The sequence below is a fragment of the Thamnophis elegans genome, chromosome 3 (assembly GCF_009769535.1).
Source record: "Thamnophis elegans isolate rThaEle1 chromosome 3, rThaEle1.pri, whole genome shotgun sequence".
NCBI lineage: Eukaryota > Metazoa > Chordata > Lepidosauria > Squamata > Colubridae > Thamnophis > Thamnophis elegans.
This window is the reverse complement of record NC_045543.1, coordinates 89,572,320-89,595,459: the sequence shown is the minus strand read 5'-3', so window position 1 is coordinate 89,595,459 and position 23,140 is coordinate 89,572,320. Positions and strand designations below refer to the sequence as shown.

At 40.6% G+C, this 23,140-nt stretch overlaps 1 protein-coding gene across 1 annotated transcript in view; it reads left to right on the top strand.

Annotated features, from left to right (window-relative positions):
• Positions 1-5,751: 5,751 nt before the first annotated feature.
• Positions 5,752-23,140, top strand: part of CDC42SE2 (CDC42 small effector 2) — a 68,269-nt gene continuing 50,880 nt past the window's right edge. The window contains exon 1 of the mRNA XM_032213955.1: positions 5,752-6,407. The gene's annotated coding sequence lies outside the window, so the exon portion shown is untranslated. The remainder of the gene's footprint in view (positions 6,408-23,140) is intronic.

The following is a 23,140-nucleotide window of genomic DNA, read 5'->3' as shown; positions in this document are numbered from 1 at the left end:
GGCAACCAAATCATTAAAGACTTGAATAACATTAGGGCCAATATTTATTTGCCAGTCAGCTTCTAGCACTATACATCCATCAACTAAATGCAACTTTGATAAATTAACCAGATTAAAGTACATCTGTAGGAGTAAAAAAGAAATGTGGGCAGCCTTGATTGGCTGGTGTTTACACAAGCATCCCTGTGGCTGTGACTTTAGAATTTCCATTTTGGATGTGCCACCGTCAAAATGACAAAAACCAGGCTGACTTTTTTGGGAATTGGAGTTATAACGGGTTTTGGGAGACCCTAAAAGGGGTGTAGAGGCTGTGTACAACCTTGGATCGGCACAATGCTCCTTGGAGCATTAAGTCCTTAAAGATTAAAACAATCCAAATGTGTTGTTTTCCACCTGGCATCCTAGTGACAGACAACTGCAAGTATGCAGCACTTCTGTTATGATGGTATTTCAAGCCATTTGATTTGCATCCTGTTCCTCTTCCCCCTTGCAGAGTCTTGCATTATAATCATGGGTTTGAGGAAAATGAACATCCTTTCTTCATAGTCCTTTGCAAGCAAGTTCTCTTGGGACTCACCTCTGCCAGGACAAATGGTAGTCATCACAGCTTGGAATTGTGTAGAAGTTCACAGATATTCTATATTTTTGTATATGCGGAATGCATCAGGAGTGCATTGAGTGCTACCATAATAATGTCAGTGCATCTCTCTCCTACACACACACACACACACACACACACACACAGACACACACACAGAGTGGTCTCTCTCTTGCAGTTCCAAAATCCCTTATAACCTGCCTTTGATCCCAGGCCTGAGGTTAATGTGTTGGGAGGTTGGGAAAGGGTTCTGGTGCTTTGTTTAAGCAATATTTTTTAATGTCGACTTTTGTTTACATTTTTAGCTTTTTAGTATTTTGTAATGCACCCAGAATCTACTGGATTGGGTGAGTATAATAAATGTAATTAAACAATAAAAATAAAATTAACTCAAACAGTGATGATAGATAATCCCTGGGGATGGGCTGTCATAGATCCATGTATTTATCTTCAGAATATTTAGATCCCATTCTTTAATCAATGTAACTTACAAATATACCTTAATTCCTGACTTCAGGATAATGCACTAATTCACACACACACAAAATTTTCTGATGGAGAAGGAAAACCAACTAAAGGACTAGTTCTTGATGTTAAGTTTCTGTTTCAAATTAATTTAATACACTAGTTTAGGCAAACCTGAGGAACTGCTGCTGGCTATTTCACAGTTGAGAAACTGTCAAGGGTATGATCTTTTTCCTAAGACATTTAAATATATATATTAGGGAACACATGAAAAGATTGGGCATTTATCTCCTCACACTTGATCAGTTGATCACACTTGATCAGTTGTGGTTTTTTTGTTATTCTTCTAAGAATATCAGATATGAGTGTTGTGAAGCACAGTGTATCAGAGAAAACATGGTCCATATATAGGATTTACTATTTCAATTTTTATTAAAAGGCATAATCTGCAGCTCACAAATGCTTATACCTTTTAATAAAAGTTATTCAAAAAAGATGCTACCAGATTTCTGCTTTTTGCCATCATAGACGAACATAGTTTTTTTACACTGCGACCGTTTTACCTAACTAGACAAAAGAAGAAATGTTAAAAGAAAAGTGTTCATTCATGAAATTGTACAAAAGATTAGTAGGTCTGTCATAGAAAACCATAACTTTTTCTCTAGAAGTCTAGTGGTTAAGGTGCTGCCCTAGAAATCAGAAAACGATGAGTTTTAATCCTGCTTTAGGCATGAAAATTGGCTGGGTGACCTTGGGCTACTCTCTCTCAGTCCAACCAACTTCACAGGGTTGTTGTGGAGAAAATAAAAGGAGTAGGAGTATTTATGCCACCTTAATTTAACTATAAAATAATAAAGGCGGGATAAAAATTGAAAAATAAACATAAATAAAATATTTTATATAATTAGTGTAGCTTCCAGCATAGCACCTATGGGTACTAATAGACTTGACATTTGTAAAGTTCCATATCCTACTTGATGATTTTTATATTAGATTTTTAATAAAACATTAAATTAAAAGCATTCATTTTAATTTGCAAGAATGCCTGGGGGTCCCAGAGAAACAAAAGTGTCCCATCTGTGCAGAAAAAAAGGGCACAAATGTTGAGATATTAGGTAGTGCTGAACGTATGACTTTATATTGCATTCTGGCAATTGAGTGTTTTATGGTAAACCACCTTCTTCCTCAGATCAAAGCCCTCCCTTTTTTTAATGTGTTTTCGTTTTGCAATCACCATCTTGACTTTTTGAGCCCCAACCTAATTGTTAAAGAAACTATTCATTCAGCGGTTTGTTTTTAGCAATTCAACAATTCAAAATTTATTTTAGAAATATAAAGTACCTGGCTATTTCTCCTGCTTCTAACACTTATCTCTATTGAGTTGTTTGATTTCAGCTTAGGAACAAAAGGCTGAGGTTCTATTCGCGCGACGGACGGGCGGACGGACGGACCTAGGAGTAGATATTTGCATCAATCCGCTATGAGAAGGCCCCTATGGGTCGTATTAAAAGGTCGAGACCGGACCGCTACCGCCGGTATTGTCTCCATATGGGCGCTAAGCGGCGCTTCATTATCCTCGGCGCAGCAGTGCACACTCGAAATCATTGAGGCGGTTTGAAATTTCAGCGGGCCGGGTAGGAAGCGTAGCCGACGGCATTCGGCCATATCGGAACTTCAAATGAATTACACTGCAGGCGGACGTGGAGAATTCAGATTGGCGATCGAAACATGAACCCGCCTATTTTAAATGTGTGTGCTCTGCGCGTATTTGTTCAAACGAGTTTGGATCAAAAATGCTTCATGTGTGTTTGAAAGAAAGTGTTTGTCCACAAATGTTATATTTTTCACAAGTGATGATTCAGCAATTTTTATTTTCCTCCTAAAGAGTGTCAAATTGACACTGAAAACATAGGTATTTGGAGTTATGGGGTTGTAATGCTAAAAGACTTACATTTGGGATGGTTGGTAGAAATATTTTAGTGAAATAGGGCAAGGAAAACAAAACTTATCATTCCCTCATTTGGGTCCAAAATGTGTATAAGCTATTTTAATCTCTTTTAATATAAACATTGCCTTCTGTGAGGCCCACTTCTTCAAACTTCTGCTCCTTTTCTCTTGGAAAAGAGTGATGTCATGTTTAGGTATAAAAAAGAAATAACTTCATTCTGACTGTTGTATCTCAATGTTTTTTTGCATATATATCAATTAGCTAGAATACAACATTCTAAGCTGTAAACTATTATTTATAATCAAATTGTGCAGTTCCATGCCCACAAAAACATCCTTTCTGTAGCCTTTGGAATTCCTCTCATCATGATTGCCTCATACTGCAGTAGAGTTCAGTTGCTCAAGAGGAGTTTGCACTCATTTGTGTATGAAGAGAGAAATTTGTCTGATTGGTTTGTGTAAAGGTTTGCAACAGGAATAGTTTGGCAACAGTGTCTGCAGACATTCATGAAGATCTGGATCCAATGGCACAACTCTAGAGTGAAGGAAACATAGGTACAGAAAAGTCAGTGGTGTCATACACGCAGGCTGGATGCATCACTTGCTGGCCATGCCCGGTTTAGCAAAGAGGAAAAAAAGTTGTGATGTCACATGACGATGCTGTAACGACGTGAGTTTAACACCCCTGGAATAGGAGATACCTGCCTCAATAGTAATAACTATGAGAGATCTAAGTATCATGTTGGACCACCACTTAAGTATGAGTCAGTACTGTGCTACAGTTGACAAAAAAGCCAGCCCAATCAACAGAGGGATAACATCAAGAACACAAAAGTGGTAATACCACTTTATACGGCATAATGAGTCCACACTTGGAGCATTATGTGCAGTTCTGGTCACTGATACAAGAAAGATGCTGAGACGCTAAAAAGTGTGTAGTGAAGAACAACAAAGATAAGGGGTCTAGAGGCTATATTGTATGATGAACGATTGAGGGAGCTAAGTATGTCTAGCCTATTGAAGAAAAGGATTGGGGGGATGGGACATGATAACTGTCTTTCAGTACTTGAGGAACTGTCACAGAGAAGAGGGGATTGTCTTATTCTCCAAAGCATCAGGGAACAAGACAAGAAGTAATGTGAAAGCTTGTTAATGAGAGATATAAGCTAGACGTATGAAGAAATTTCCTGAGAGTTGGAACAATTAATTTAATAACATGCTGTCATAATTGTGGGTGCTCCATCACTGGTTTTCAAAAATAAACTGAGCAACCATTTGACTGGGATGGTATATGGTCTCCTGCCTTAAGTACAGGGATGGACTAGAAGACCGAGGCTCCTTCCAGTGCTGTGATCCTATGTTCTACTGTCCTCTCTTCTAGCAATCCATCCACTCCTTGTCTAAGAGATTGCTCAGCTGTCACTTTTTCTTCCAAACAGAAACACATCGAAACTACATGCTGATTCCTCTGGCAAGATGTAATTACGGTAGCTAGCGGTTAGGCTTTACCTATTCCAGTCTCATATTTTCTGTAAATAAATAATCCCTCAGTTCTAGTTACAAAACCTGCTTCACTAATTGTTGTTAAGGTCAGACTACACATTCGGTATTATAAATGTGTATTTATTGCTATCTGCATGAGATCATGCATGCTACATAATTTGCCCCCTCCTCAAGCTCTTCTACAGAGATTCAGGGTGGGTTGACTATGTACTAGGAAGAGAGCTCAGGAAGGGAAAGTAAAAAAGAGCCAGCCTAAAAGTAGAGAAGACATTGGAGTCTGAAGATAGTTGCACATTCTCAGACTACACTCAATATATTGTTATCTTTTATACTTTTATAAGCACTAGGATCTACCTGAACCCCTCCCCCCATCACTAATCCAGAACAGGATTAGACTAATTGACAATGCTTGAAATTATCAACCAGGTGTTTTGTAGCAATTTCAGAGAAGGGACCAATGTTTGATTTGCACCATTGGAAAACTATATATTTAATCATAATTAAAGAGTTGCTACTTTCCAGAGCAAAACTGTCCTTTACAAGGTCTGCCTTTGTAAGCTTTGATTAGCATTCCTTGCCAGGATTCCCTCTTCAAACTACAATTCCCAGAATTCTTTTGACAGAGGGAAAGCTATGACAACTATAAACCCATTGAAGTTTGTCAGGCAGACGTCATCTAACTTCCTCTAAGCTCGCTGTCATTTAACAGCACTCCGGCTGATTTTCCCCGCGTGTCTCCTGCGATGTCTACGGTTGATCGTTCGCGCCAAAAATGTTCTTGCTTTGTAATACAGCAACTGTAGCAAAACCGGCTTCATTTAGTCGCAAGTGTCGCCCGCGTTTCTTGGAAGCGGGTGGAAGGAAGTCTTTACAACTTCACTGCCGTCAAATGAACGCGATGGGTTTAGCTTCTTGCATTGAAATTATCACTCCGCTCCGAATCTCTTGCATTGAAGCCTAGCAGACGGAGCGTGGGAAAATGGGTTTATGACGGTAAAGCTCTCATTTGCCGAAAGGACCAGTCGTTTAAAAAGATTAAAACTTTTAAACCTTGTATTGACGATACAGTTATACCTAGTTTCTCTTTAAGCACCCAAACCACCTTTGTATTAACATATATACGAATGTTTCTTTTCAATCTTTCAGATCTTGCTTACTGGCTTGGCTTGTCAAGCAAGCTGCAGATTGGACTGCCATTTGTCAGAAATGGTGTAGGGTCTCCTGCTTCGGGGGGGGGGGGTGTTGGACTAGATGACCTATAAGGTCCCTTCCATCTCTGTTAATCTGTTAAATTCCCACCTCGTCTGAAATAGTTGTGTGCGTGTATCTCTCTCGCTCTCCGTTTATTAACTGGCTTTCTCCTCGCAACCACTTTGTTTCTTCTCTTCGCTTTTTGCCCCGCCTTCCTCATAAGGAAAGCTAAAGTTAACCCTTTATTTGCACAACTCTGAAGCCGCCCTCTCCTCCGGCATCCCGGGCCACTCGCTCTGTGGCACCGGTCGGACTAAGGAGGTTTCTCCGAAAAGCCAGCCAGCCAGCGCCAGTGCATCCGTCCGTTCGCCGTTCTTTGTCCGGGATTCGCCGGCTTCGCTCGAGCAGCCCGAGCCGAACCGGTTGAAGAGCAGCGGAGCGGGAAACGGCGCTGCACCACCAAGCGACAGGAAGAAGCGGAGGGCGGTACGGCCGTGGAGTCGCCTCCCCTTACTCCCCGCGCCTGCCTTCCAAGCCCAGCGTAGAGTCTCCTCGTAGCAGCCGCCTCTTCGCCGTCCACCGAGCAGGAGGAAGACTCGCTCTTTCCAAGCTGCAGAAGGCGAGAAACTGCCCAGGCGGCGCCGCCGGTGCCGAAAGCAGCAGCGAAAGAGGAAGCGAGACAAAAGGGGGCGAGAGCGAGGAGGTGAGTGGCAGGCGGAGAGCGGGCTGGAAGCTTAGCTTTCTCTGCGGCTCGGGCTTCACTGCTCCCGGGGGGTGGGCGGCGGTGAGGCCAGGTAAACGCGTTCTTCTCTCCCCGACATCCCGTGCTCGAGCCTCCCGCCTCAGCTTTTGCAGCCGTAAGAAGCCACCGATGGACGGGCGCACTCGCGGTCCTTCCAGCTAAAGGCGATCGGGGACAGCGCCGGGTGGTTAACGAAGGGGGTGGCGGCGGCGTGGTTTTAAGGCTCGGCACGTGAAAACAGAAAGTGCTGTTCGGAGGAGGAAGAAAACCAGCCCTGGCTGATCGCCTCATGATAAAGTGCGGAGGCCTTCCTGCATGTCTGTATGTAACTGCACCAGTGTTCTAGGATCCACGGTGGGGGCGATTTATGTTTTCCCGTGTGTTTCAATTAATTTAATATTAGTGGTGGTGGGTTTTTTTCTTTTTGCCCGTGGCGCTGCTCTCCTTTTCAAAGGAAAGGAGCGGCACTGAATGAGAAATACGGTAGCCTGGCGTGAGGTCGCGAAAAAGCATCGAACCAACCACAGCAGAGAAAACGCTAGAAATAATACTAATAAAAAAGGGTTTGGTTGATGGGGGTGGGGTGGTGGGGATGCACTACTGCTCAACCGGCCAGCCATAGGGATGGAAGCAAGAGGAGGGGGGTGGGGTGTCTCGCAGTGGCAAAGAAGAGGAAATATTCCCCTCTCTGCCATTTTTGCAGAAAGCAAAGCCTCACGAATAGGTGGTTAAAAATGTGAATCTTTGGACGTTTAGCTAAGGATGAACAGTGGCCTGGATGGTTTTCTAACGATGACTTCAAGGACTCAGAGCTTTTCTCGTGGCTCTCCTACACAGATAGTGTTATATCATTGGTACAGGAACTACATTAATATTTTGACATTTTCTTATCGATTTAAAGCAAGTGAGAGCACAGGACATATAATTCTTCCATATATGTGTGTGTGTGTGTGTGTGTGTGTATGTATGTGTGTGTATGTATATGTATGTATGTATGTATGTGTATATATACATCAATGCCATATGTAATGGCATTGATGCCCTTAATAAGAATTTCAGTCTGGTAAATTGGAAGAAAGTGAGAATCTTTGGATACTGTGATATTTATATTTGGTGGGAAGGTACATCCACCCTTCTTGATACTTTTAGGAGGATATTTTAAAATTTGTTTCTTCTGCCGGAGTGTAATAGCAGAGAGGAAAAGCGAGCTAGATGGTGCTTTTAACAGGTTGTTCAGCACTACAGTAGTAATTTTTGGCCTCAAGGACCAATGGTAGCTTTACTTTTTTTTCTGTTATAAGAGGGTGCGGTACCTGCTCTGTAATGCCGCACTGCTAGCAGCAGATAGCAACCAGGGCTTCTATGCATGTACGGAATAATATTTCTTCCCTCTTTCAGAGTATTATCAGAAGAACAGAGAAATGTTGCTTTGGGCATAATACTTTAAATCTCCTAAGAATTTTTTTTTACAAATCTCTGAATAAAATTCAATGTTGAATTAGGCTGTAATGTGCAATATGTTTTTTTAATGTTCAAATATAATTGTTTTTCTGGTCAAGTTTTATCCTCTTCAGCCATCCTTATTTGTAATAGTCTAGTACTTAAGTACCTTTATCAGTGTTAAAATTTATTAAAACTAATAAACTTTAGTTTTACAATATGCTGCCTTTCTATGATAGGTTTTGCCTAATACTGTTGATTTCATTGTGATATAGTTGATTTTAATTTGACAGTGGCCCCTTTGCTAGAAGGTTTTGAGATTTGAAATCAGTGTTCTCATTTAAAAATAAGCATATTTATGTCATGATAGAGCGACTCTGCTGCAAGTCCACCCTTGGCCATTGAAGCATGCTGAGTGACTGTGGGCTACTTTCTCTTTCTCAGTTCAACCTACTTTTCAAAGGTGGTTGTATGGAAAAATTGGAAGAATTGCCTTGAGTTTCTGAAGTAAACTGGATTATAAATCCAATAAATAAATAAATTTATTTGTATTAGAGATAGTTAATAAGATGCACTCATTGCTCTAGTTAAAGCGAATAGCAGCTGTGGTATTTTAAACTCAAAATTATTTTCTAAACGGGGAATGCATATTTTAATGAAGGGGTTTTTTAATTATGGAAAAATGTGGATGATTGATTTCAGGATTCATTGAGTATTGATTATATATTGATTAAATAGTTATGAGCACTTAGTTAGGAATAAATGTTGACTATATCACAGCATGGTGCATGCTTATTTTTCTGTCCATTATATTGATTGGGATATTTTGTTCCCAAGTGTTTGCTTAGAAATTGAATGAGAAATATATTGCATTTATATATGAAATATGCATACTGTATACAGTCAGGCAAGAAAAATGATTCTTTGATATGGAACCAGGATTTTGAGTGGATTACTCTAGTTTTATGTTGGAATAAAACATAATGGAAGAAGGCAGTGCCATTTTCATACTGCTCCCTTCACCCCAAAACATGAATATTTCTGTAAAATAACCATGAGTTGAGCTTGTGACTTTACTGTTTTTATATGGTAACAGGACCTAATCTTTCTGTAATAATAATAAATGATGATTCTTCAAATTAATATTTTTCCAGGAGGGATAGAATGCTAGAGAATGCTAAATAAATTCTTAATATGGCCTAAGTCCTGAGGAAGAACACTGGAGATATAAAAGTCTTCTCTGTTAATTGCACTCCAACAAAGTTGCCTTTAAATGTTAATAATGCATTATACATTTGTTGATAAATGGAGGTAGGGACATCCTCAGCTTTTTCTGTTGATTCATTTTTCATTGTGCCCTCGTTTTACCTTTTGGCCCTATGTCAGGCATAAAATTCCTTGAGGTATCTATTGATGGCAATGTAAAAGTAACTCATGCTATTTTTCAGGGATGCCATGTTCTGGTTTATCTCTAAGCCGAGCACAAGATCCCACATGAACATTTATTCCCAGCTTAGTAGCTTTGTTAGCATAATCCTCCGGGTAGCTCAGCTAGTATATTAGAAATGCAAACATTAACCTTAAACTTAATCTTGGTTTAATTTCAACTCAAAGGACATGATGTACTACCCCTACGCTTTCACTTTTGAGCCCTCTCACCTTTATTCTGATCTGTTCCATTGAAACTATCCATTTCAATAATATTTAATCTCTAACTGAACTGCCTACGTCTAGTATTACCACCATAAAGTTTTTACTTATGCTAGCTACTACACAATAAAGGTCATTTCTGTTTTTACTTCCTCTCTTCTAGCAGATTTTTTATTTTAACTGACTTTGGACCATTGTTTCTCTGCAAAGTATCATAATGGTACTATATATTAATAACCAAACTAGACTTTCATCACAGATTTGATTTACTAATATAGTTCTCATCTATGAAACAGCGATTTATATGTTAATGGCCATTTCTTTATAAATGCCTCTACAAATGTTTGGTTTTTTTACTTTTTTGTAATTGTAAACTAAGACATTTTTGCTAGCTTCAGTTTAATTTCCATGATTTACCAGGTTTGAACATTATTAATAGGGTTGATATTTTTCAGAACTTGCAGTATTTCTTCTACTTTTTTCCCCCTTTAGTCTATGTCTTCCTTTTAAAAAAACTTACATCGCCACTTCCTCTTTGCTAGAACTTGCAAAGTTGAAGTGTTATAAATCTCAAGTTATGAAATACTTGCATTTGAATTGTTCGATTAGTAGTCAGTTTAATAGAAATATTTTATTCTTTAAAAACATTTCAATAAATCATTACAAGACTGGGTTCATACAATATACACACCTGTTTAAGCATATTAATTTCTTAGTTTTAAAGTGGTGTGCATATGCATATACAGATACACATACACCCATAGATACACGCAAAACATTTTTATGTTTTAAAAATATCATTACAAATCTTTCAGTTTTATTCAGAAGTAAATTTGCCATGTGTAGTTGTTCTTTACAAGGACTACAAGCAGAATAAGGATCAGAATTACTCAAATGCCCCCCCCCCCAAAAAAAAAACCATTTTCTCTTGCCAGGTATGAAATCAAAATTACTGTGTGGATCTTAAAGAACAATTGTTGATTCCTATATTATATTTTCCACATGTACTACTGTAACTAATGAAAAAATCCTGGGATTTCCAGATTTTCATTTTCAGTCTGAAACCCTGTAACCCTAAAGTGCAAAAGGATTTATCAAACCTGTGGCTGGATATGAAATTCTGAAAAGTAGCTCATAGACTGCTTCATTAGGACATACGTAAGCAAAGAGAGTGTCTTCTCATGACAGAAGAGCAGCAAAAGAGAATTTTCAGCATTTTGTCGTGATATTTTTACCTGGTAACAGGAGAAGAATAGCTGTTTGACCTCAGTAGACAGAGAAAAGTGGACTCAGCAATCAATAGAAAAACAGGAAGTAGATTCAAAATTATTTGTGTGTGTGTATGTGTGTGTCTGCAAATTGTTATGCCTTTTAGCTGCTAGTTTTATAGCTAAATTATTTGATAACGGCTGTGAACACAGTGTATGTGTTACAGCTATTTAACATTTTTAAAAATAAATGCCCTGTTAAGTCTAGAAATTCTGTAATTGAAAATGGATTGTGCAGATCAGTCAATTAATCTCTGTCTTGTACATGAAAGTCTGGTTGTGATAGAGATTACCAATTACTGTATTCTTTGCATCATTTTTAAAGATGTGAGTTTTGCACCGTCCTCCTTTTCATTATTTCCTTCTTGATTTGTTATTAAAATGCATCCCCAATCATTTGGAAACTAGATCAGTAATATGACATCTTCATTTATTTATATTAGAATTTTAAACAAGATCTGTAATAACATTTCAAGTAATTATGGCCTGCTTTTTAATAAAAGGATTTATGATTAGAAATGAGGTATGAAGTTGAGAGGTCATTAAGAAAGAAATAATGTTTCACTTCTGTATAAGTATTCTCAGTAATTATTTTTGGCAGCTGATCTTTTTTACTTTTTGTTTTCTTTCCATGAAATAGTACTTATTCTGAATTTGTTTCAACTCATCATGTGACAATAAAGCAAATTACTTTCTGGTTTGATCTACTATGTCAGTCAGTTTTCAGGATTATTACAAAGGTACATTCATGCTGTATAACAAAACCTTTAAAAACTTCTAAATTCTATTTGACAACTTGTGAAATAATCCAGAATGGATGTATATTGAAAGATAGGTGCATGCTAATTGATATCTAGCACCATTGCTCTTTAGCATAAGCATCTACAAGAAGAATAAAACCAGATGGTCGCTTCCTACAGGACTTGTAATCTAAAAAAAATAATACAGGTAGCCCTCGACTTATGACCACAATTGAGCCTAAAATTTATGTTGTTAAGTGAGACATTTGTTAAGTGACTTTTGCCCTATTTTATGTTATTTCTAGCTACAGTTGTTAAGTGAATCATTGCAGTTGTTAAGTTAGTAACATGGGTTATTAAGTGAATCTGGTTTCCCAGTGACTTTGTCGGAAGGTCGCAAAAGCTGTTCACATAACCTCAGGGACACTGCAACCATCATAAATATGAACCAGTTGCCAAGCCTCCGAATGTTGAACATGGGGTGGGGATGCTGCAATGGTCGTAAGTGTGAAAAATGGTCATAAGTTACTTTTTCAATGCTGCGATAACTTTGAATGGTCACTAAATGAATTGTTGTAAATCAAGGACTACCTGTAGATAAGGGGCATCGAAAGAAGGGGAAGGGACAACCAAAGCAAGAAGAATAAAAAAGGATCTCATCCTTAATACTTCATGGTCTTTACTAGAAAGGTATGATGGAAATGTCGTTGTACAGGAAGAGTTTGGAGATACTGTCATCGCCAGGAGCAGACAGTGCTCCTTTTTCATCACACAGTAGTTGATTGTGAAGAGACAAAGATGCTGAGCCAAACAAAACACCTGCAGTAAGCAAGATAATAACATTTCATTGTCTGCTGCTTCTCTTCCTCAGATGGCTTTTGGTTCGGATATAGCCTCTGTGAAAAATGAATGGACGTGTTGCTTTTGTTTGTAGAAGTGCAACTAGTCTTTCTCTTAATAGCTACTTTTGCCAATATAAAGTCTTCAAACTGAGCATTATTCCTGGTGCCCATGTTTTTCATTGGCATCTTCTAGGGTTTTTTCATCCCCAGCTTTCAAAATTACTGCTCTTGGATTTTCCAGTGGTGTCTCATCCAAGTATTTACACAGGTACAACTTACTTAGTTTCCCCCCAAGAGTTAGCTTGTCTGGGATTTTTGCTGGGATATTTGATGTCATTTACAAATGGCTGATATGTTCAAATGAACTGTAACTAGGGTGTACCTAGAAGGAGACTCCTTTTGTCTTCAAGGCATGGCAGGGTAATTATCCTTTTTAAGGCAGTTGCTGCTGTGTAAGTTCTTGATAATCTACTGTGCTTCCAACATGATGAAACAGCATTTGTTGGTGCAGTGTCTTATAATCGCAGGAGTGGAAGGAGTTTGAAAGGCTGAGTGTGATCCATTTGTATTTATAGGTCAAAGTATAAATATAATGCTCTGATTGAGAAAGAAGTGGAGGCTTCCAGGTTTCAGTTTTCATTAAAACAAAAAACAAATGCTGATAAATTCATTCACGGGTAGTCTTTGACATATGACCACAATTGAGCCCAAACATTTATGTTGCTAAGTGAGAAATTTGTTAAGTGAGTTTTGCCCCATTTTACAATTTTTCTTGCCACATTTGTTAAGTGAATCTGGCTTCCCATTGACTTTGCTTGTCAGAAAGTTGCAAAATGGAATCACATGACCCCGGGACACTGTGACGTCATAAATATGAACCAGTTGTCAAGCATCCAAATATAAACCACATGACCATGGGGAGGCTGCAGTAGTCATAAGTGTGAAAAGATGTCATAAGTCACTTTTTCAGTGCCATTGTAACTTTGAATGGTCACTTAATTAAGTGTTGTAAGTCGAGAGGAATACCTGTAGTAGTATTATTCAAGATTTTAAATGTCAAAAGGACTTTGTTGTTATTTAAGATTGTTTATCTTGAAAATTGGGCTTAGAATGCTGTTAATATTAAAATAGGACAGTTATGAATTTCCAGTCTTCAAATGCCTTCTCCTGTCCGAGGTCAAAGATAAAAATTGAGGAAAAATGTAACAAAACTAGTTTTATAGCTTAACAGGTTATTTAACTTGCATGTTAAATGACTACAGTGGAGGGTGAAAATTCAGTACAGTGCAGAAACTATGATCACGAAAACAGAAAGTTGTAAAATTCATTTTGAAAGAGAACTATACCATATTCGCGTGACCTGCATGTGATTGGAAAGCTTGCTCTATCTCCAGCTGCCACTTAGTTTGTTAAAGATTATGGTTTCATCCACCTACAACTCTTTATCTTACCACTAACCAATGAAGGAAACATAAAGAGTTAATATTTTTCTTTAAAAGGCAACTGCCGATGGAGAAAGCTGCTAAGTTCTGCCCTCTATAAGGAGAACATCCTACATCTTTGGCCCAGTGGTAGGTTCTGGATCCCGTCGCAACCAGTACACTGCGACGGGGCCGGCATTTACCACATACATGAGCGCTGTGCGCACATGCACACCCACCACCTGCGACACTCCAGCTGCTTGGCGGAGCGTCACACAGGAGGCAGGCGCGGGTGCAAATGGCCCGGTTGGGTCAAATGCCCGTAAGGAGGGCAGGTGGGCCCTCTGGAGCACCATACCAGAACGGTACCTGGTGCTCCCAACAGGCATCAGTACACCCGTACCGGGGGATACCACCCATAAACCACCACTGCTTTGGCCTTCCCTTAAGGAGAAGTATGGTGTCTGCCTGTTGCTTTTTGATATAGAGTATTATCTGTTTATCTCCTCCATTATATGTCAGACAGCTGTCTTTGCACCCGCAACCCAGTCTTATTAAGTGAATAACTCAGATGATCTGGATTTAGCATAGTAACATCAACTTGTGTGTGTGTGTGTGTGTGTGTGTGTATGAATTCCTTCAAATCAGTTTTAACTCCTGGCAGCTGCCTTGACAGGTCCATGCAATTTTGGGGCATTTTCAATAATGGATTACTATCTGAGAAGGGATGATTGACCAAGGTTATTGGGACCCAACCTGGCTTTGTTTCTAAGGTAAGAACTCATCTAGACCCCTTCCAGTCAGGCTTCAGACCCGGTTACAGCACAGAAACCGCTTTGGTCGCATTGACCGATGATCTCTGGAGGGCCAGAGATGGAGGATATTCCTCCATCCTGGTTCTCCTCGACCTCTCAGCGGCTTTCGATACCATCGACCATGGTATCCTTCTGCGACGACTGCGGGAGGTGGGAGTGGGAGGCGCCGTGTTGCGGTGGTTCTCCTCCTACCTCTCGGACAAGTCGCAGTCGGTGTTAGTGGGGGGGCAGAGATCGTCCCCTAGGCCCCTAACTTATGGGGTGCCTCAGGGCTCGGTCTTATCCCCCCTACTATTCAACATCTACATGAAACCGCTGGGTGAGATCATTCGCAGGCACGGGATTAGATACCATCAATATGCGGACGATACTCAACTGTATCTGTCCGCCCCGTGCCAACTCAATGAAGCGGCAGACGTGATGAACCGCGGCCTCGAAGCTGTTATGGACTGGATGAGGGTTAACAAGCTCGTGCTCAACCCAGAAAAGACCGAGTGGCTGTTGTGTTTCCCTCCCAGAGATTCGACCAATATTCCATCACTCAGGCTGGGGGGTCAAATTCTACACCCCTCAGAGAGGGTTCGCAACTTGGGAGTCCTCCTGGACTCACAGCTATCGTTTGACCACCATTTAATGGCTGTGACCAGGGGGGCATTCGCCCAGGTTCGCCTGGTGCGCCAGTTGCGACCCTACCTGAATCGGGAGGCTCTCACAACAGTCACCCGGGCCCTTGTGACCTCTAGGCTGGAATACTGCAACGTGCTCTACATGGGGCTGCCCTTGAAGAGCATCCGGCGACTTCAGCTAGTACAGAATGCGGCCGCGCGAGTGATTGTGGGTGCACCTCGGTTCACCCGCATAACACCTATCCTCCGCGAGCTGCGCTGGCTACCTGTCGATCTCCGGATGCGCTTCAAGGTGCTATTAGTCACCCATAAAGCCCTACATGGCAGTGGATCTGGATACTTGAGAGACCGCCTTCTGCCAATTACATCCCTGCGACCAATAAGATCACATAGATTAGGCCTCCTCCGTATACCATCGGCCAGCCAGTGTCGGCTGGCAACTACAAGGAGGAGGGCCTTCTCAGTAGTAGCCCCGACCCTTTGGAACGAGCTCCCCGTAGAGATTCGCACCCTCGCCACCGTCCAGGCCTTCCGCACAGCCTTGAAGAACTGGCTCGCCCGTCAGGCCTGGGGACAAGGATAGTTCCCCTCCCGAATGATGAATGTATGTTGTTTATTATTTTATTATATGTCTTATCTTAATGTCTGTATTTCCCCTTCCCCGATTTTATGTGAGCCGCCCTGAGTCCCCTCAGGGAAAAGGGCGGCCTACAAATATTAATAAAATCTCAAAAAATCTCAAATCTCATGACCCTGGTTTCTAGCCTGGCCCTGTTAACCATTACACCAAAATGTCTTTCAACATTAGTTATATTCTAGATAATTTCTCCAGAGGCCTGTTTCTTTTCCACTGATCAGAGCTCAAGTTGAATCTAGCAATTAATCTCTTGAAAGGATGGTTGCACTGAATAGTGCACCGAGTGAAATTTAGCACTTTTGTTAGAAAGTGTGCAGGGTTTCTTATTGCTTTTTGTAGTAATGTATGATCCATTTTCTGGGACCTTGAATTAATTTTTCCAGGCTGTCATATGATTCTGCTTCAACTTGTTAATAAGCTAGACCAGGGGTGTCAAACTGGCTGTCCATGGGCCGGATGCATCACGTACAGGCCATTTTGACACCCCTGATCTAGCTTATTAACACCTCAGCTCCGTGAAGGGGGAAAACGTCTGGAAACATCACTTGACAGCCACATGACACGGCAAATTTGACACTCATGAGCTAGACATCATTCAAGGCACCCCTCTGTATTCCTTCCTGTTAGGAGTACAGATAATCCTTGACTTTCAACAGTTAATTTAGTGAAGGTTCAAAGAAACTGAAAAAAATGGCTTATGACCATTTTCCACACTTATGACCGTTGCACCATCCCCATGGTCATGCGACCAAAATTCAGATGCTTGGCAACTGGTTCATATTTATGATGGTTCCTGTGTCCCAGGGTTATGTGATCCCCTATTACGACCGTGACAAGCAAATCAATGGTAAAGCCAGATTCACTTAACAACCATCTATACTAACTTAACAATTAATTCACTTAACAACTGTGGTAAGAAATCTCGTAAAGTGGGGCACAATTCACTTAACTGTCTCTCTTAGCAGCAGGAATTTGTGGCTCAATTATGGTCATAAATTGAGGACTATCTATATGTGCACTGTAGGACTTCTGTATGATGGAATAATGTTTGTGACTGGACATTTTTTAGATTCAAAGGACAGTTATATCCACTTGTGGGTTATGATCTTTTGCTAATTTTTCTTTCAGTTTTCTTCATTTGAGGAATAGAACACTTTGGCAATTTGTGGATCCATAAGCTCTTCGTATAGTGAATTAATGTGTTGGTGATCAGACAGTCCCCCCTTTTCCCTACAGGTGATAGACATAAGCAAACTTACAAGCCTAATATACTAGCATTAGAGAGGAGGGTATTTAGCTTGCAGTTTAAGACCTGGCCAATTTTTTTCAGGATTTAAACTCATTCCTTTGTTTAGAATAACACAGTTGGAAGGGACCTTATAGGTCATCTAGTCCACCCCCCTGCTCAAGCAGGAGACCCTATATCATTTCTGACAGATGGCTGTCCAGTCTCTTCTTGAAAGCTTCCAGTGATGAAGCACCCACAACTTCTGAAGGCAAGGTACTCCGTTGGTTGATTGTTCTCACTGTCAGAAAATTTCTCATTTCTAGGTTAAATCTCACCGTGATCAATTTCCATCCACACAGCCACAGTTTATGGGATCCAGAAATCCACTATTATTCTGCTGAATAACTATGGGATAGTCTTTGAGTCTTTTTCCACTGTTTGTCAAAACGAGGTCAACTAATACGCTTGCTTCTACCCCAAAAACACTTTTTTTGCCTTCAGGTACAACAGCCATAATAACCTGTAGTATGGATTGATATCAGATAGAGAAGGTCATAACTTAACTACAGAAGTTTCAGAAGAACAATTACTATATAGATGTTCCATGTTTCAAATGTGAGAACAGTGGTGATATATAAAACAGAACAATTATATATTAAAAGTGAATTGATATGAGATGGCTTTGCTCATTAATTTTGAGCACATTGGCTGTTTTTTTATTTGTACAAGTTCTGTATACATTTTTCATTTAGTGTTTTATCAAATAAGTCATTTTTGGATTCTTCTCTGCTGATTTGATTCAATCTACCCATGTTTATTTACTACTTTTTCTATCTCTGTGCATCTAATGAAACAAGCTCTTGTCCTACAAAAATTTTGTGAGCCGTAACTGAGTAGCCTCTATGGTACACTGATATTTATAGCTCTGTTGTTGACCACTGGCTTCCATGAACTAATGTTATTTTTCTGGAGGGATACCTCCCTCAGAATTACTATTTAGTACTTGTACTGAATGTTATGGTATGTATCTTCACAATAGAGTAACTGCAATAGTACTTTAAGGCACAAGTAGGGGCAAAATATTTAATTCTCTGCAGCTATTTTACAGCAGAACAATAACTTACTTGTTTAAGACAGGATCCAAAAACAGCAAGTCATTTGTTTGTCAAATAGCTGAAGGTCACACATGGATTCTAAACATACTAAAGCATTTTATGTTTACCATTTAAAATATTTTTTCTTGGAGGATAAATTTATTTTCTCTCATGCTACCCCCAGATTCAGTTTCTGTAGCATACCAAATCCGTAAAGCTAAAATCTTCAGAAAGAAAGTAGGCGGTGATATATATGCAACATAAATTAACATTCCAATGCATCCATTTTAATGTGTGTATATTGTGATTTAGGTATATATTAAATGAGATAATAAAACATATTCCCAGATGTTCATTGATATTTTAGATACTGTTGTATTAGAGAAATGTTGTCATGGGGCCATTGGGTTTTTAAAGTTTGAGCCAGTGCTTGGAACTATTTAGTAGAGTTGTACCAAGCTTTCAGAGGAGTCTAGAGCCCCTCCTGAGAGTTTTAAGGCAGACATGCAGAGGTGGGTTTCTTCTGGTTTGCGCCAGATTGGGCAAACCGGTAGTGGCGGTGGCAGGAGACTCCGCCCACCTGCCTGGACGCTTTTGCGCATGTGCAGAAGCGTCATGCAAGCGCACGAACAAGAGCAAACCAGTAGTAAAATAAATTGAAACCCACACTGCAGTCATGTGTTTCAAAATGCTACCCATGTGCATCCATAGGCTCTTTGCTTCATTGGCAGTCCCAATAAAAGAACCATCTACAAAGGACCCAAGAAGGCTCCTTAAGCAGCAACATTTAGCTTTCTGGAGGTCATTGTTGCCTCGTGACTTTGAACAGGAGCTCTTCACAGGATAATCCATCAGATATTCTGCACATCTGTCCTTAATATTTACTCCGATAAAAGCTACTTTGTTCATGGTGCTACACCAACAACTAGAACATCAATTTATTGTAGAACATTCTGTTGTATAGATAGTCCTCGAGTTACAACCACAAATGAGCCCAAAAGTTATGTTGCTTTGTACCATCACTAAAGAAACTTGTAACTCAAGAACTATCTGTATTTGTGACAAAGAAGAAAGCATTTGATCCATAAGCCTTCAATCTCTACAGATAATAAGTCAGTACTATTTATCAGAATATTAGTCTTATCCCCTAATTTGATTTCTATATCCTAAGTGTTAAATTCTATTCTGTTGTTTTCAGGATGTTTCGCTAATCTATCAAGATTATTTTTATTTTATGTCTGGCAGAGTGTTAGATGTCTCACCCAATCGTTATCATCTTCAGATTTCCTAAGCATTGACTCTACCTCATTTATAAATAATTGATAAAAATGTTGATGAGTAGAACTCCAGGACTGAACCTGAACCTTATGTTATTCCCACTGTTACCCCACTTCTGTTTGATGAGAAATCATAGATAAACTCTTGTTGAATATAATTTGTAAGATATCCGTAAGTAGACTATCTCCAGCTTCTACACGATTTGGAGAAAATGCATTTAGTTAGAGGTGCAGGCATGTGCCAGTTTCATATCCATGTGTACTTTGATTTCTTTGAAAATGAAATGCTGTACAACTCTACTAAGTACCTACCAAGTTGTCATTTCATCCACCCCATAATTAAATTTCTTAAGACCCAGAACTTTATGGGCTACTTTGCCAAATGCTTTGCTTAAATCAACACATATTTATTGCATTCCCATAATTTATTAAAGAAGTATGAGATAAGTCTGGCAAGATTGAAAAATGCCTGCTGGTTTCTGATAATTGTTCCCAATTTATTTAATCTCTTTACAATATAATCTGCTTTACAATCTTCCTAGATATCAATATCAAAATGGCTCATCTGAATTTTTTGAGATCCTTTTCTTCCTATGATTGAAAATTATGGACATTTGTTTCCTGTTCATTTGATAATTCACCAGGTCTCCAGATTTAAAAAAAATGATGAATATAAGACTACTCAGGCCATCATCAAATTCATTAGGGTGCAGTTCATCTAGAACCAGATATTTAAATTTGTCCAAAGGAACAGATATTTATTTATAGATATTTATCATATTTTTGTCAATGTTAAATTTCAAGACTTCCTTTTATTCTGGTCTTCATATTGGCTTTTTAACAGTAATTTTATTAAAGCTTATAAAAGCAAAGATAAAACAGTGAATACAAATAACATTTGTAACATTTCACTAAAACTTCAATTTAAAAATTGCTTCTTCCCATATCTCATTCCTTAGCAATAGTCAAATTGCAAAAAACACATCATTCAGATCTAATCATCTAAAAGTTCACTAAGAACTACCCCCAAATATTAACATTATTTAATTTTAAAGAATCAAATTTATAATCTAAATTTACCACTTTTTCTATTTAAAAAATATACCAAAAGAAATGTCTTTCTGGCCTTCATAATGGCTTAATTGAACCCATACCTTTCTGTTTGAGGAGATTGAGCCAATTAAGACTGAAGTAACTATATCTTAAGTGTACTTAATGGACAAGTAATATAATTTTGTAGTGTTTTGTCATTAGTAGATTTTATAATGTTTTCATGGCTGAGTTTGAATTGCTAAATGTGAAAGTGTGTAACTTCCACAAAAAAACGTGCTTGTGCTTTCTCATCTTTCTTGGGAAGAGAGAGGACCATTGGACTTACCTGAAGGGTTGTTTTCAGGGCGCTGCGAAGGAGAGTCCAAGCAAGGGTTAAATACAGCCAAATTGCCCAGAACTGAATTGAAACTTTAAGCCACGCCTCTGGTGCTGATTATCCTCAGATTTTTGCAATGAAGATGTGGAACCGTTGCGCGCTGAGAAGTCCAACAAGTAATCCAACGATCACACAACAAACAAGTCCAACTGGAACTTCAAACCGAACATGAGAACAGCGGAGCCAGACCCCCGGGCGGGGTGGACTCTTCTTTGCAGCGCCCTGAAAATGACCCTTCAGGTAAGTCCAATGGTCCTTTTCCAAGGCGCTGCTCAGGAGAGTCCAAGCAAAGGACATACCCAAGCTAAATGTCACTAGGGCGGGAAGCAGAAGCAGTTAGGGTCTCTCCGCTGGAATGAATACCCTGTAGCACATGCCTCCCAAAGGTCCCTTCCGCTGAAGCAAACTTGTCCAACTTATAATTCCGCACAAACGGAGACAAGGAAGTCCAGATGGCCTCTCTGCAAATTTTCTCAATCAGAACCCGAGCCGCCCAGGCTGCCGTGGTGGCAGCACTCCTAGTAGAATGTGCTGTGATACAATGGGGCACCGGTTTAGACTGCAGAACATGAGTGAGGGCAATACAGGCCCTAAGCCATCCGCCAATGGTAGACGAGGACACCTTCCAGCCCTGAGAAGATGGCTGGAAGGAGACAAACAGTGATTCAGAACGCTGGAAGCTGGCCATGTGCTTGATGTATCTGTGAAGCGTCCTGCAGACATCCAACTTGTGCCAACGCTTCTCACGGGGATGCCTGGGATGAGGGCAGAAGTCAAGAAGGATGACATCCTGAGCCCGATGAAACCAAGAATTAATCTTGGGGATGAAAGATGGATCCAGTTTAAGGATGACTCTGTCTTGTTGAATCAGGCACAAGTCCTCACGAACCAAGAAGGCAGCGAGTTCAGAAATACACCGAGCTGAAGTGATGGCGATGAGGAACATGGTCTTAAACGTCAAATGCTTCATGCTGGCCATCCTCAGGGGCTTGAAAGGAGATTCGACAAGGGCACGTAAGACCACATTAAGGTCCCAAGTCGGATACTTGTGAACTGTAGGAGGGCTCAGGTTAGCCACCCTGGTGGGATGACAACCAAGGGACGACTGACTATCAGGTGCCAGGATGGTGGAAAGTGCCGCCACCTGACAGCGGAACGTGTTGGGCGCCAAACCTTTGTCAAGTCCGTCGTGTAGAAAGTTCAGAATGATAGGAATCGACGCAAAGGGAGCTGAGGTCCCACAAGAAGCACACCAACTAACAAAGGCCCTCCAGGTAGCGTCATAGATATGAGTTGTAGAAGGACAACGGAACACCTGGATGGTAAAAATCACCTTGGTGGAAAGGTTGTCCCGAGAATGAAGTCGTGCCCATGGGACGATGGACAGGCATGAGATCATCTTGCCTAGGAGCTGTGACAGCTGAACGACCTTGGCCTGGGAGGATCGCTGAACCTGTGTGACCTTCTCCCTGAGGCTCGCCACCCTCTCCGGTGACAGGAAGACCAGGCAGGCGATGGTGTCGTTGACGGCCCCTAGGTGTTGCAGCCTGGTCGTCGGATGAAGGTGGCTCTTTTCCAAGTTGATGGAGAAACTGTGGTCTTGAAGTACCTGCATCGTATATTGCAGGTCTCGGACCACCTGCTGGTGGGATGACGACTGAAGGAGGATATCATCCAGGTAACAGTGCAGCCGCACCTGATGGGATCTGAGGAAAGCCACCACTGCCGCGAGGATCTTCGTGAATGTCCTGGGGGCCGATGACAGGCCGAACGGCAGGGCTCAGTATTGGTAGTGTTGACCTGCGTAGGTGAACGTTTGCCTGTATGCATCATGCCCGCTTCAATGCCCTGGGAAATGACTCTATTAATAACCTCCTGCATCTCAACCAACAAGTCAGGCCCTAGATCTTCCCTGAGGCGAACCCTGGGGTCGGGTCTGGAAGCTGGATGTTGAGGAGCCAAGAGCCCCGGGGCCGGAGCCTCCTCCAGATCCGAAGGGCAAGCAAAAAGGTTAGCCTGTTCACCATTGAAGGCCCCGGAGAAACTGCCATTACCATGGAGGCCGTGGGTGAAAACTCCGGTTTATCCTCTTCACTATCCGAAATAGGCCTTGACTGAGCTGGTGGAACCTCCATGGAGGGCTCCTCAGGAGACACTAAATGGAAGGCCTGTGCCTGGTGCTGGGCCTTGAAAAATTGTTTTTCAAGGGCCTTCTGGCGACGCAATG